The 13,601-nt window shown below is 33.6% G+C and overlaps 1 protein-coding gene across 1 annotated transcript in view; it reads right to left on the minus strand.

Annotated features, from left to right (window-relative positions):
- Positions 1-9,157, minus strand: part of LOC140447486 (RWD domain-containing protein 2A) — a 409,818-nt gene extending 400,661 nt beyond the window's left edge. Inside the window, exon 1 of the mRNA XM_072540167.1 lies at positions 8,999-9,157. The gene's annotated coding sequence lies outside the window, so the exon portion shown is untranslated. The remainder of the gene's footprint in view (positions 1-8,998) is intronic.
- Between the last annotated feature and the right edge of the window lie 4,444 nt (positions 9,158-13,601).

The raw sequence follows: 13,601 nt of genomic DNA on the forward strand, positions 1-13,601 counted from the left end.
ACTTGGCCCCTTAAAAAAAGGCAGATAATCAAGCTCTAAAAGTGATCAAGGGATCCAGTGGTCCAAGCAAATATTACAAGAGGAAGGCCCCGCAAGGTCCGGCGCATATTGTACCCAGCGGAGCGAAATGCGTGGGCAGTTTTGGTAAGCACAGTTAATGGCGAGGTACCGCAAACTGAACCCACTCTACGACCAGCTCATGCACACGCCGGTAACAAGTGAAAATGTTTGTCATCAGCGTACAGTTTTCGTGGGTCGTTGCATGCGTGTTCCACTAACACTACTCCTTGCTCTTTACTTTTACTTATTTTTGTTTCCGAGATAGACATAGAGAAGCTGATTGAACTCGTGCAGGATCATCCCGTGGTATACGATATCAGCCACGAGGACTATATGAGGACGAAATTACACATAATCATAACGTCTTCGTCTTTCGATTCAGAGTCAAGTAAATTGATTAAAACATGCTTCTCGATTGGAGTCATTTAAGCAACTGGCCACGGCGACAGACCACGGATGGGTTCAATATGCGCTGCACTAGAAAAATAAATGCACGGGTCGCCTGTGGCTTCGGCGTGTGTTGGGCCTCGGCTGGGTTCAATATGCGCCAGGTCTTATGGCTGGTGCCAGGTGGATAGACGATGGAGAGGAAGATCTTAAAACCATGAACATCAGATAGTGGCAAAGAAAAGTATCTGACAGGATAGAATGGAAGAATGTTGTTAAGCAGGTCAAGACCAACAAAGAGTTTTAGCGCCATTAAAAGAAAAAGAAAAAGATTTAAAGGATAAAATAAAGCATACTGTTATTTTTGTTGTACGTTTGTTAATATTTTATATTATTAACAGAAACCGACGTGATGAGAGAGCAAAAATACTCATTATTACAACTTATTATGTAAGGCGAAATTCAAGGAAAGCGAATTGTATAACGACGAAGAATATCTTGGCTTAACTACTAGGTGAGCGGTTTACTTCTACCAGCAGAGCATAAACCGACTAATTTTTCTTGCATTTCTACCGCACCAACCTTTTTTATACGATGTTATGTTATTTTGGGTTGGAAATTGTTATTAATCATTAACTTGTAACAAAAAACAATTTCCCGAATCGATTCGAATAAAATTTTTATAAACGTATCTCGTCGAAATAAATACTTTTTCTATCTTGGTAATTTAAAAAATGCTTCCGTTTCCAGTTACTTGCATTTTTTCGTTGAAAAACTGCCTTAATTGGTAATTTTTGGGATTTTTTTTCTAAAAAACTACTAAATGAATTGACATTCTGTAAAAAGCTTTATAATCTCTAAACGTTCAAGTATAATTAAGAATATTTTCTTCCTCTTTATAAGCAATTCTGCTTGTTCATTGGCGCATTAATATCTCTTTGGAAGGTTGTCACTCCATATTTTGCGAGCTCGCCCGATACTTCTTCTGCCGATTGGTGACTTCTCTAGCTATTTTGACGATACGGGTGTCCTCCATTCTGCTTATGTGGTTACTTCATTCTTTTTTTCTAATTTGTGTCCATTCATTTATAAACTGTACGGTACATTTTCTTCTTACGTCTTGACTTCTCTTTCGATCTCTCAGCGTATTTCCTGTAATTCTTCTCAATACTTTCATCTCTGCCGTTTTCAGTAGCCTTTGCGTTGTGGCTGTGTCGGGTCTTGTTTCTGAGGCATATGTCATTATTGGTCTTACACTGGCTTTATAAATTCTTGACTTCATCTCAGTATTATGTGTCTGTTTCGCCATATAGTGTTATTAAGGCATCCTGCCAGTCTATTTGCTTTTTATTCTTGATCTCTCACTTCTTTGTCCAGGTCTCCATAGCTCGACAGTGTAATTGACAGGTAGTTATTTCCATAACTTGTTTAATACTGATGTCATCAATTTCTATTTTATATCTAGTTGATTGTTTGCTGACAACTATTGTTTTAGTTTTCTGAGATGAGATTGTCATATTAAATTCTTTGGCTCTTATGTTAAAGTTGTGGACCAGTCTTTGCAGACTATTTTCATCTTAGGCTATCAATATTGCGCCGTCTGCGTAACAGAGTATTTTTATTTCTGTTTCCCATTCTGTATCCTCTTTCTTTGTTAACGGTTTTGATGATTTCATCCTTGATTAAATTGAAAAGCATATGGCCCAATGAGTCCCCTCGTCTTATTACGCTGCCTATTTCTATAGATTCTGTAACTTTTCCATCTATTCTGACTTCCGTTTTATTGTTTTGGTTGATCTATGTTTTCGATAGTTTTTATAATATTTAGGGGAACTTCTCTATTATACTGAAGATGGATTACATCTTTGAGTTTTACTCTGTCAAACGCTTTCTTTAGGTCAATCAGACAAAGAAATGCTAGTCTATTATACTCTAGTGATTTCTCAGTAATTTGCTTTATAACGAATATTGTATATGTACACGATCTTCTATTATGAAAACCCTGTTGTTCATCTGCTAAACTTATCCACTGATTTATTAGTAATTGTAAAGTTTTAGTTGTAAGTTTTAGGGTAGTATGTAACCTGTAGTAAGTTTATACCTCTATAGTTTTCTGGCTGTTTTATCTGTTTTTTTTTTGAATATTAGAATTAGTTCGCTCGTTCTCCATTCTTCCGAAATTTTATTGTGTTTTATAATTTTATTAATTAATCTTGTTAATTGTGCTGTCATTGCTGCTCCACAATATTTCTTCTGAAATGAAATTAAACTAAAAAGTAGCATTTCAAGAATATTTTGACAAAGTAAATGGATTCTATCTTGCTAAAAACTTGTCGTAATCCATCGCCGTATATGATAAGCGTGTACGATGACGGCGATACAAGCGCGCGGCGCTTAGAAATCTTTGTTTAAATTTAAAACTATGTTTTTAGCAAAATAGAAACCTCTTATTCTTGTCAAAATATTCTTACTTATACTTAAAGGTTTAGAGATTACAAAGCTTTTTGTAGAATTGTAATTCCATAAGGAATCTAAGTTCCTGTACTTGGCTGTATACCATATATAACAAAAAATTTTATTAAAAATCCTTTATAAAAGGTATATAATTTAAAAACCCAATCGGGCTATATCATAAAACGTTTTCGGAATCCATATTCCATCATCAGTGCACCTAAAAAGTATATAACCACTTAATTAAAAAGAACGTGAAATTTAAATTTTGACCAAGGTTAATACAAAATGTGGTTAATACTTACTAGGTGGGTATACATGTATTGTAAAACCCGTTAAAACTTTTTTTAAATTTAGTTTACATTATATGGTGGTAAATATTATGATGTTAAAGTTACCAGTGGATTTGGTAACATGGTGACGTATGACTCCACGTGAAGTTGCTGGTCCTGAGACGATGTGTCTACGATGTGTCCTATAGTTAGAAAATATATGAATGGGTAACCAGACAGAATGGTATGAGTGTGAATGTACATCAGAGTAAGAATAAAATAATAGAGACTAAGTGTTGAGTTATCAGTGATGTACAAAGATTAGATTAACTGCTTATGCTTAGTTAAGTAAAATGTTCTATAGTATAAGTGGTAATGGAGTCAACAGACTGAAAGTGTCGAAAGGAGAGGTAAAGATTGATGATGAAGAACAAGTCACAGCATGATAAGCAAGGTGACCCAAGAAGTAAGAGACACGAGGAAAGAAAATGTAACAGAATGGGTAGAAAAAAGTGACTGAAAGGAGGATGGGAAATAAAGGAGGAAACTGCGATGGGATAAGATAGTGAGAGGGATATGATAAAAAACACAAAAGAAAGAAAACGGGGGGGGACATATTGAGGTATGTGTTAATGGGTGACTAGTAAGGAAGTAGTAAAATGCTAGATGCTAGTGAGGTGGTTGGAAATGGGGAAAACGGTAGCAAAAAGAGAAGAAAGGAAATTTTAAGACAATTATTAGAATGATGATTTGGATTAAGGGAATAGTTGTCGGTGTATGGGAGTAAAAGGTTGATTTAGGGTAGTTTGGCGGTTGACACAATTGGGGCTAGTCCTCATGTCTCTATAAATCTCAAGGTCCTCATACAAATCCAACCGTAAAGTGTTCCTATCTTGGATGTTGTGAATTAATTTGACACCGTCAAGGATGTTAAGATGATTATTGTTAACTTTAAGGTGATGAGAAAAGGCTGATGTATTATCTCTTTTAGAGTGTTCTGCATATCTAGTAGAGAGTGACCTATTAGTCCTGCCAATTTAGGAGGCATCGCAATCAGAACAAGTCAGTCTGTAAACTCCACTACGGTTCATATAGTGTATTGTATCAGTATTTGTCAAGAAGTGGTTAAGAGTATTTTCAACTTTAAAAGATATGTGTGTGGTTTCTAAAGAATTAATTATAATATATTATAATGAAGGCTCTAAAAGAAAATAAAAGAGAGTGCTGCCCGACCGTTCTGACCCATAAAGAACAACTAAGCCAAAATACCAAAGAGCTAATAGGTAAAAGAAGACAGCTGACGGAAAAATACTGCTCCAACTACACAACAATGAAGAAATTACATAAAAACGTCAAGCCGAAAAGACGTAAGAGAAAACAATACAAGAGAAATAACTAAAAAATTAAAAAAAAAAAAAAAACAAAAGTTTAAAAGTTTTGAGGCGAAATACGAACAACATAGGCAACAAAAATATGTACAAAATAAAAAAAACAAATGGAAACATTACTACTGATAGAACCAAAATCCTTGAGGTTGTGGAATCCTTTTATCGCGAAATGTAAAAGAGAGGGATCAGAAACCAAAATCACAAACAGGGGATCAGAATTAATGCTCCATACGAAATCAAAACGGCACTTTTAGAAATGAAACAAATCCCCTGGCGATGACAGGTAGTGATCGAAGCGATCAAACTAGGCGTAAATAAAATAATCCAGGCTCTGGCCAAGCTTTTCACCGAATGCATCTATCAAGAAAAAACTCCTTCTCGATGAAACAATGCAGTCATTACTTTATTACACAGACATTATTTTATTTTACTTAGCCTCCAAGCCAACTATGAGTAGGGCTTGGAAGAGAAGAAATACAAGTGCACTTGTATTCCTGTTCCACTGTGTCAGACTGTTAGTTGAGTTTATCTTTTTGGATCGGTAGTAGTATAGCTCCAAGTAATACTTGAATGTAAACTGCTGCGTTTTACGTCATTATAAACTACAGTGTTTTAAAGAAGAGTTCATTTTGTTTCTTTGCAGAATACGGAGAAAGTGATAGATGATTTACCTGCTAATATGTTCCCACTACCAAAGCAGACTGGCAAAAAAAGGATTCAGAAGGCCAGATAAGTGGAAAAAAACAGTGCTAAAATTTCAAAAAATTCAGATGAAGCTTACATGGACAAAAAACACAATTATCATTAAGCTAAAAAGATACGAAAACTTGAAAATCATCATTGTTAGAATAAAGACTTTTAATTTTTAAAGAAAATTGAGCATTGGGCACTGAAATCTCCCTAACAGCTTTTTTAAATCAATCCATACAGACCTATAAAAACAAAAAAACTAAATGCAGTTAGCAACAGTAAGTTATGTGTCATGTGTTTATAATCTGGAAAGTTTTAGAGTATGTGAACAGTTTATAATGAAAACTCTTGACGTCTCCAACAAACGTTTACAAAATGTAATTGAAAACAAAAAAGTCTTCTCAGGCATGTCATGAATAGAGTTAAAAAAAAGAACCAAAAAAGAACCTTTATGTACCTCAATATTGAATGGAGGGGATAACTTCTACAAGTAGAAAGTTCTTTACAGTTCAGATGGAAAATTATGATTTTTTAGACTTTCAAACACTGACGCCATACTTCAAGAATAGCGTAAGTGGAATACAGAGCATGCAATAGTTACATTTTCAACAAGACAAACCTTTAACCCTCTTTTACAATAAAACAGCTGGAGGTATCACAGAAGAGTTTAGACAGCTATCTATGAAACCCAGTGGAGCTAACAAAAACTCTGCCCTTCTGCCAGATATCTTGCCAGTACTGATTAACAAAATGCATCCCATTTAGCAAGCTAAATATTCAAATCTTCAACAGTTACTCAACTATGCACCTCCAATTTACCATAAGTTTTTGATAAATTGCGACATGATGGTCATTAACGACGCTGATGTCGATGAATCATAAGTTAATTATGTATTATTGTTATGGTGAAAAATAAATTTGTACAAAAACTTTATGCTTTTTTTACATTTTTTGCCTTTATGTTGCATTTCTTAGAAGTAAAAGAGTACAAGTGCTACTTAGCAACATAAAAATAGCTCCAAAATGAGTAAAGTCAATAAAATTATGATTTTTTGTTACCAATAATAATAACAATGCATACAGTTACTAAACCGGAGAAGAAAAACTAGCATTAAAAAATAATGGCAATTACAGTGAAGGCTTAACTTTGAACCTCATTTACTCAAAATTTACTTTTTAGTCACGTAAACCCCTTTAGTTCTAGGGTCCTCATATAAACTTTTTACAAAAATTATCAAAATTAGACTTCTAGCAGCCTAGAGAACAAGCTGAATTTAGATCGGGATACATCACTAATGACCACTCACTAGTGATAAAAAACCTGATAGAGAAGTCCGCAGAATACAACAAACCATGGGCACTGATATTTTCATACATTCGATATCATAAGTCATCATAAAATGTTGAATAATGTCGAATAGACCATCGCTACACTAACATAGTCAAATATATTTACCAAAATGCCACAGCTAGCGTAAGACTATCTGAAAAAGAAACAAATAAATTCTGTATACAGCGAGGAGTACGGCAAGGAGACACAGTCTCTCCAAAGCTATTCATGTCGCTTTTAGAACATACTTGTTCTTCTTCTTGATGTGCCTATCCATTACGAATGTTGGCGATCATCATGACAATGTTTATCTTAACTGCTGCAGCGCGGAAAAGCTGCACAGATGTTGTATTGAACCAGATTCTGAGGTTCTTTAACCAAGATGTTCTTCTTCTTCCTGGACCACGTTTTCCAAATATTTTTTCTTGCAGGATGGCTTGAAGGAGAGCATATCTGGATTTATTTCGCATAATATGTCCGAAAAACTGTAACTTTCGGGATTTGATGGTGGTTAGTACCTGTCGGTTCTTATTCATTCTTCTGAGATCCTCCTCATTTGTGACTCGGTCAGTCCACGGGATCTTAAGCATTCTCCGATATAGCCACATCTCAAATGCTTCCAGTTTTCTGCACATATCTTCGTTCAAGGTCCACGAATCAACACCATAAAAAAGAACAGAGAAGATGTAGTATCGTAGCATTTCTTACTTTTGTATCAAGAGAGAGGTTGTGACTCTTAAAGAACGCCCCCATCCGATTGAAGGTGGATCTAGCTTTTCCGATGCATGCTCTAATCTCCTGGTTGTTGGTCCATTCTTCATTTATTATGGTGCCGAGGTAGTTGTAGTGCGTCACTCTTTCTACAGGGGATTGCTTGACGTAGAGTTGACCTTCTGTTATTCTTTTCTTGCTAATTATTATAAGCTTTGTCTTCTTAACGCTCAGCCATTTGAGATTTGCAGATGACCTCATCTTTATACAGCCGATCGCATGGATGATGCGATAATAATGTTTGAAGGCCTTCTTTGGAGGTCAGACTAAAGAATAATAAGAACAAGAATATAATATAATTAATAAGAGCAAATAATGACTAATCTGGTGCTAAATCGAAATATGGCAGTTGATGGAAGGGATATTCTGCAGAATACATCGTATAAGTATTTAGGACATGAAATTCGGTTGGACAGAGATAACCAGATATGTGAGATACATCGCATAGAATTAGCCTGGGCGGCATTTGGTAAATTAAACTATGTATTTTAATCGGATCTACCCATATGCCTCAAAAGGAAAACCTTTGAGCAATGTGTGTTACCTGTACTCACTTATGGAGCCGAAACATTAACACTTACAAAAAAGGTAGTGAATAAGATTCGCGTGACTCAGAGGGCTATGGAACTCCAAATGTTGAATGTCTCTCTGAGAGACCGAATCCCAAACAAAGAAATACGTCGTAGAACAAAAACAACAGACTAAATCGAAAAAATCGCGTCGCTAAAATGGAATTTGGCAGGACACATCCCCAGATTATCAGACAACCGATGGACAAAACGTATTCTCGAGTTCAAGACAAGAAGCAATACGGAGCAGAGGACGCCCACCAACTAGGTAGATGGACTGACGGTCTGAAGCGTGTTAGCAATAACTGAATGTAAGCCGCACAAGACAGAGACAAATGGAAAGAGTTGAGGGAGATCTATGTCCAGCAGTGGACGCATACAGGTTGATGATAATAAAAGCCAAGGATAAATAAGTAAGTATAATCAATCAAAATATTTTTTTAAACCATCCTTAAACGACGTAAGTCGTTTTATTCGCACCACGGGTAAGATTTGCATTTGGCAACATAGGAAAATGAATAATTTTATTTCATATTTCATGTACTTAAATTCATTTAAAATACAACTGCCTAATTACTGTCCTATTCCTGGATTAATTTCCTTATTTTAAGAAATCTTTGTTAAGTGTAACAATTATTCTTTTGTGTGGCTCTATTTAATACAAGGCTATATTATAATAATTTATTTTTGCTCTGAGCTGTGTTGTTGAGCAGGCTCACCCTGTAATTAGTAAAGGAATATGATATATCTTAGTAAAACTATTTCATTTACTAGATAGGGAAATTATTGTGCATATAAAACATAGTCCTTGGTGTTTATTTATTTCCACATACATATATCTAAATATTACTGACGAAATTAGAAAGGATATTTAATAATATCGATGTTCTAGTTTTATTTAAAAAATAAACAACAATAAACGATTTTTAAATTCATAATATTTCACTTATCAAGATCATTAAATATGTATTAATATATTCTTATCACTATCATTAATAAACAATACGCCACCAACGCGAATACAAGTTTGTGAAGAGCGTAATCAATGAAAATATTATATAATTTCTATTAAAAACTTACGTGATCTCAGCTGACTTCGAAACACAACAAATAATCCACAAAAAACTCACTTTTTCACTTAAAAAACAGTCCTAAAACACGTTTAAATTTGCGATAAATCCGAATACAAACATATGATTCTGACAACTTAGGTTATGTTGTCAACACAAGATTCTTGAATGAACGCAACGTTGCCTGGTGTAAGAGATCCGTAGAAAATATCTGAAAATGTTATTTTTAGAATATTGTACAAACAGGTACTTATACAGGGTGGTCCTTAAGTAATTGTACAAAAAAAAACAGTAAATTCATCACTTTAAAAGACTACGATTTAAGCCAACTTGCTTTAATAAAATGTTGATATTAAAAGAGATACAGGGTGTTAAAGTGGAAATTTAAAATTTTATTTTTCACTATAACTTTCACGTTTGTAAATATTTATGAATAAAAATCTAGAACTGGATTCCTGTTAGTTTGAGGAGTTATAAGTTGATGCAATTGACGTAGCTGATATTGCCACATATGCAATATATGTGGCATAAAAGTAAGATACGTTATTTTAACAAAAAAAGGTATACCTGTTATTAAATTCAAAACTCAACAGTTTTCGAGAGAATCGCATTTTACAAATCAGCTGCATAATTCGGATTTAACTCAATTACTCCAGGCAATTAAGAAAAAGTAGACAAAAACATCAATACTTCTGAATTTTGGTATGAAATACCTTTAACTAAAGTCAATAGTTAACGAAATATTAAAGAAAATAAATATATCAGGATAATTAATATTAGGATTTGACAAAATAATTATATTACAAAACAATAAGACAAAATATTAACTATCTCATTTCTGCACCACTTTTTTCAGTATCTCACATTTTCACCCCATGACCTTACTTCATATAATGCATTTATATGATTTTTTTTATTTGAAAAGGGCCTAGTTTTATTGAAGTTTTTCTTCTATTTAGTTTTGATTTATTTTCTACATATGCCCAATTCTCCTCTTTTAAATCATAGAATTTTCTATATTTGTCACATCCTTTTTTTATTATATTCGTGATAGAACTATTTAAAAAATCAATTTCTCATACCTCATAACTAATATCTAAGCCTAATGTTATTGTTTTTGATTTAAATATACTCATTTTGATAAATCACATCATTATCTGTATCAAACAGAAGCCTTTCCTTACGTGAGCGTGGCAACGTAGGAACTGTAGTACAGTGCACACGTAGGTATTCCGTGTTCATAATCTCAGATTGTAGTCCAGCTGAAAAAGCATCGATAGTGGAAGTATGCAGCTTATATTATTTAAAATATTTAATTTAAGGTACATTTTATCTGTAGGAGTCATTGACACTGTTCTTATAAAATTTGCGACATTAATTTAACATAGTGAAATATATTTTTTTATATACATAGACAATATTAAATTGTAATATAAAATTTATAGTTATCTCTGGAGCAGATAGATTGCCATCTAATTCTTATTTAGTAAACTACATATTTGGATAGTCTTCTATTTTTATGTTAATCTTGAATTGATTTAGAATTATTTTAAGATCGTTTGTAGAAAATTGGTAATAAAAAAGAAAAAATTTGTTGATGTTTACCTTACAGTCTATTGCGTACCTATGGATCAATATCTGTATTATAACTTTTGTTGTAATATATTTCTAATATCCTTATAATATAAACATCGGACAAATTTACTGATCTATAAATAGGACACAACACGAGATAACTCATTGAAGCAATTTATACGTGAAAAGGTTATTCGATTCAGCTACAAATTATGGGATTTTTGTGGAAGTACCATATACCTACTGTTATAATTTTGACTTATATATTGGCACAACATTTATTAAAAATGATCGCGAATATTTGACCATAGAATCAAGGGTAGTACTTGATACGTTAGATTGCATTTCTGAACCTGCAAGGCACTGGGTATTCTTTAATAGTTTATTTACCAGCAGAGATTTAGTATTTCATTTACAAAAATGTGAAAACCGAGCATCAGAAACCTTGCGGGAAAGTAGATTAGCGAAGTGTCCTATACAAGATACAAAAATTTTTGGTAAAGAATCTTTTTGTAGAATGGAACGATAATATGTGTTACTATAACATCTAATATTGATAATACCGAACCTCTTGTACAAGTCAGTAGATGGAATCACAAGCTCAGAGGAAAACGTTGATTTCTTAACCGCAAGTTTATAAAACATTCAAAGGAGAATCATGGATCAACACTACTGATTTGTTGGAAAATATGACACCAAAATCAGAGGTAAGAAGGTATATTGGCAAATAGTCACACACCTGATTATTATCATTAGTAAATTCATGGCTTCTCTAAAAACGAGTCAATCATTAACAAGTCAAATATTACTTTATTAGATTTTCGTCGATCGATTTGTAGCAGATCCCTACCTAAATTTAACCCTTAGTATAAGAAGTATAGTCGTAAGGGAAAAATAATTTGGACGCTAATGGGTTAAGCCACATTTATCATTTAATAAGAAAAATGAATTAATACGAAAAAAAGTACGCCTTTAGTAAATACTGTGTAAATACGAGTGGACCAACTCGACATCGAGTTTTTTAAATGAAATTTTTATTTTGCGAGAAAAATTAGAAGATCAATACAAACAATATAAGCAAGAATATACATAACATTCATCAATAATAATGCAAGTAAAAAGTGTATTAAATATCACGAAATATTTCGTCGAAAACAATGTTTTTTGTTACAATGTTATCATTTAGCAGTTAATTTTGCATGCTAATCACGAATCCGGTGTCAGATTTGCTCTATCTTGACGTTTTATGCGCGTTTCGGGTCTGATATAAAAGCTGAGTATTAAGCTGATATAAAAAACAAACTCCAATAGAAAATACACAAAAACTTTGATAAATTAGATACTAACACCTACGAGATAAACCAACAATGGGAAACATTAAGAAACTGCCTCCTCGTTCCATGCAGGGATAATAAAAGAACCGATAAAAAAGAGAGACAACTGGATGACCGACGAAATACTCGGCAGGATGGACCAAAGAAGACAAGCCAAGAACAAAGACAGTCACAATTACAAAATCATTAACAATGTAATCAGAAAAATGATAAGAGGGGCAAAACTTACTATGAGGTAAAATCTAAGGAGATAGAAGATATTCTAAACAAATATGACCTATTTAACCTACATAAAATGGTTAAGGAATTGGCAGGGCTGCAAAAAAGAAACCACAACACAACTCTTTTAGATAAAAATGGAAATACTATGATAATGACTAACGAAAAGCTAAAACGATGGAAAGAATATATGGAAGAGCTCTTCGACAACGAAAGAGGAATCCTACAAGACATATCTGTCGAGGACAGAGAAACAAGTATGGAAATTACAAAGGAAGAAATATTGTATGCACTAAAGAACACCAGAAACTGAAAAAGCCCGGTGTCAGATCAACTGCCTATTGATATCCTTAAAATAATATAAAATGAGTACATGGATGTCCTCTTAAAGCTCTTTAATGAAATTTATCAGTCGGGTGACATTCCCAATGAATTGTTGACCTCAACATTTATTTGTCTCCCAAAAAAGAAAAATGCTAGAGAATGCACTGACCACCGCACCATAATCCTGATATCTCACACACTTAAAATGTTTCTAAAGATCACTCATAAACGCATTTACCAAATACTTGATATCTGTATTCAAGAAACCCAATTTGGATTCCGTAGCGGCGTAGGTACCCGTGAAGCTCTGTTTGCATTCAACATACTAATCCAGAGATGCTTGAATGTGAACCAAGATATGTACGTCTGTTTCATAGATTACAAGGCTTTCGATAAAGTCCGCCACAAATAGCTAATGGAAGTCCTCAAAGCAAAACAATTACAATACAATGACCTTCGAATTATAACAAATCTATATTATAAACAGAAGGCACACATACGCAATAATGAACACACATCAGAAAAATTCGAAATTAAAAAAGGAGTGCGACAGGGGTGTGTATTGTCACTACTACTATTGAATGTATACTCTAAAAAAATTATGAAAAGAGCTCTTGAGGGAGAAACAGCAGGAAGCAATAAAGGTGAACGGAACACCAATTAACAACATTAGATATGCGAACAATACTATTATAATAGCAGACAACCTCCAGGACCTCCAACAGCTAATGAACAAGATAGTTGAGTATGAAGAAGAATATGGATTATCAATAAACCTCAAGAAAACTAAATTTATGAGCATATCAAAAACCCAAAATAATGATGAAAACTACAATTATCTTGGCACAATAATTAATCATAAACGATTACTCCAAAGAAATCAAATTTCGAATAGAGAAAGCACGAACAAACTCCAATAAAATGAGAGGTACTTTGTGCAAGAGAACTGAAATTAGACTTAAGAGTTAGGCTGGCCAGGTGTTATGTTTTCTCGACTCTGCTTCACGGGATAAAAGCATGGACATTTAACGCGTCGATTACTAAAAAGTTGGAAGCATTTGAACTGTGGGTGTATAGAAGAATCCTGAAGATATCATGGACCGAGCATGTAACAAACAACGAAGTCATGAGAAAAGTCAACAAAAAAATGTTATGCGTAAT

This window comes from Diabrotica undecimpunctata, chromosome 8 (genome assembly GCF_040954645.1).
Source record: "Diabrotica undecimpunctata isolate CICGRU chromosome 8, icDiaUnde3, whole genome shotgun sequence".
In the NCBI taxonomy this organism is placed as follows: domain Eukaryota; kingdom Metazoa; phylum Arthropoda; class Insecta; order Coleoptera; family Chrysomelidae; genus Diabrotica; species Diabrotica undecimpunctata.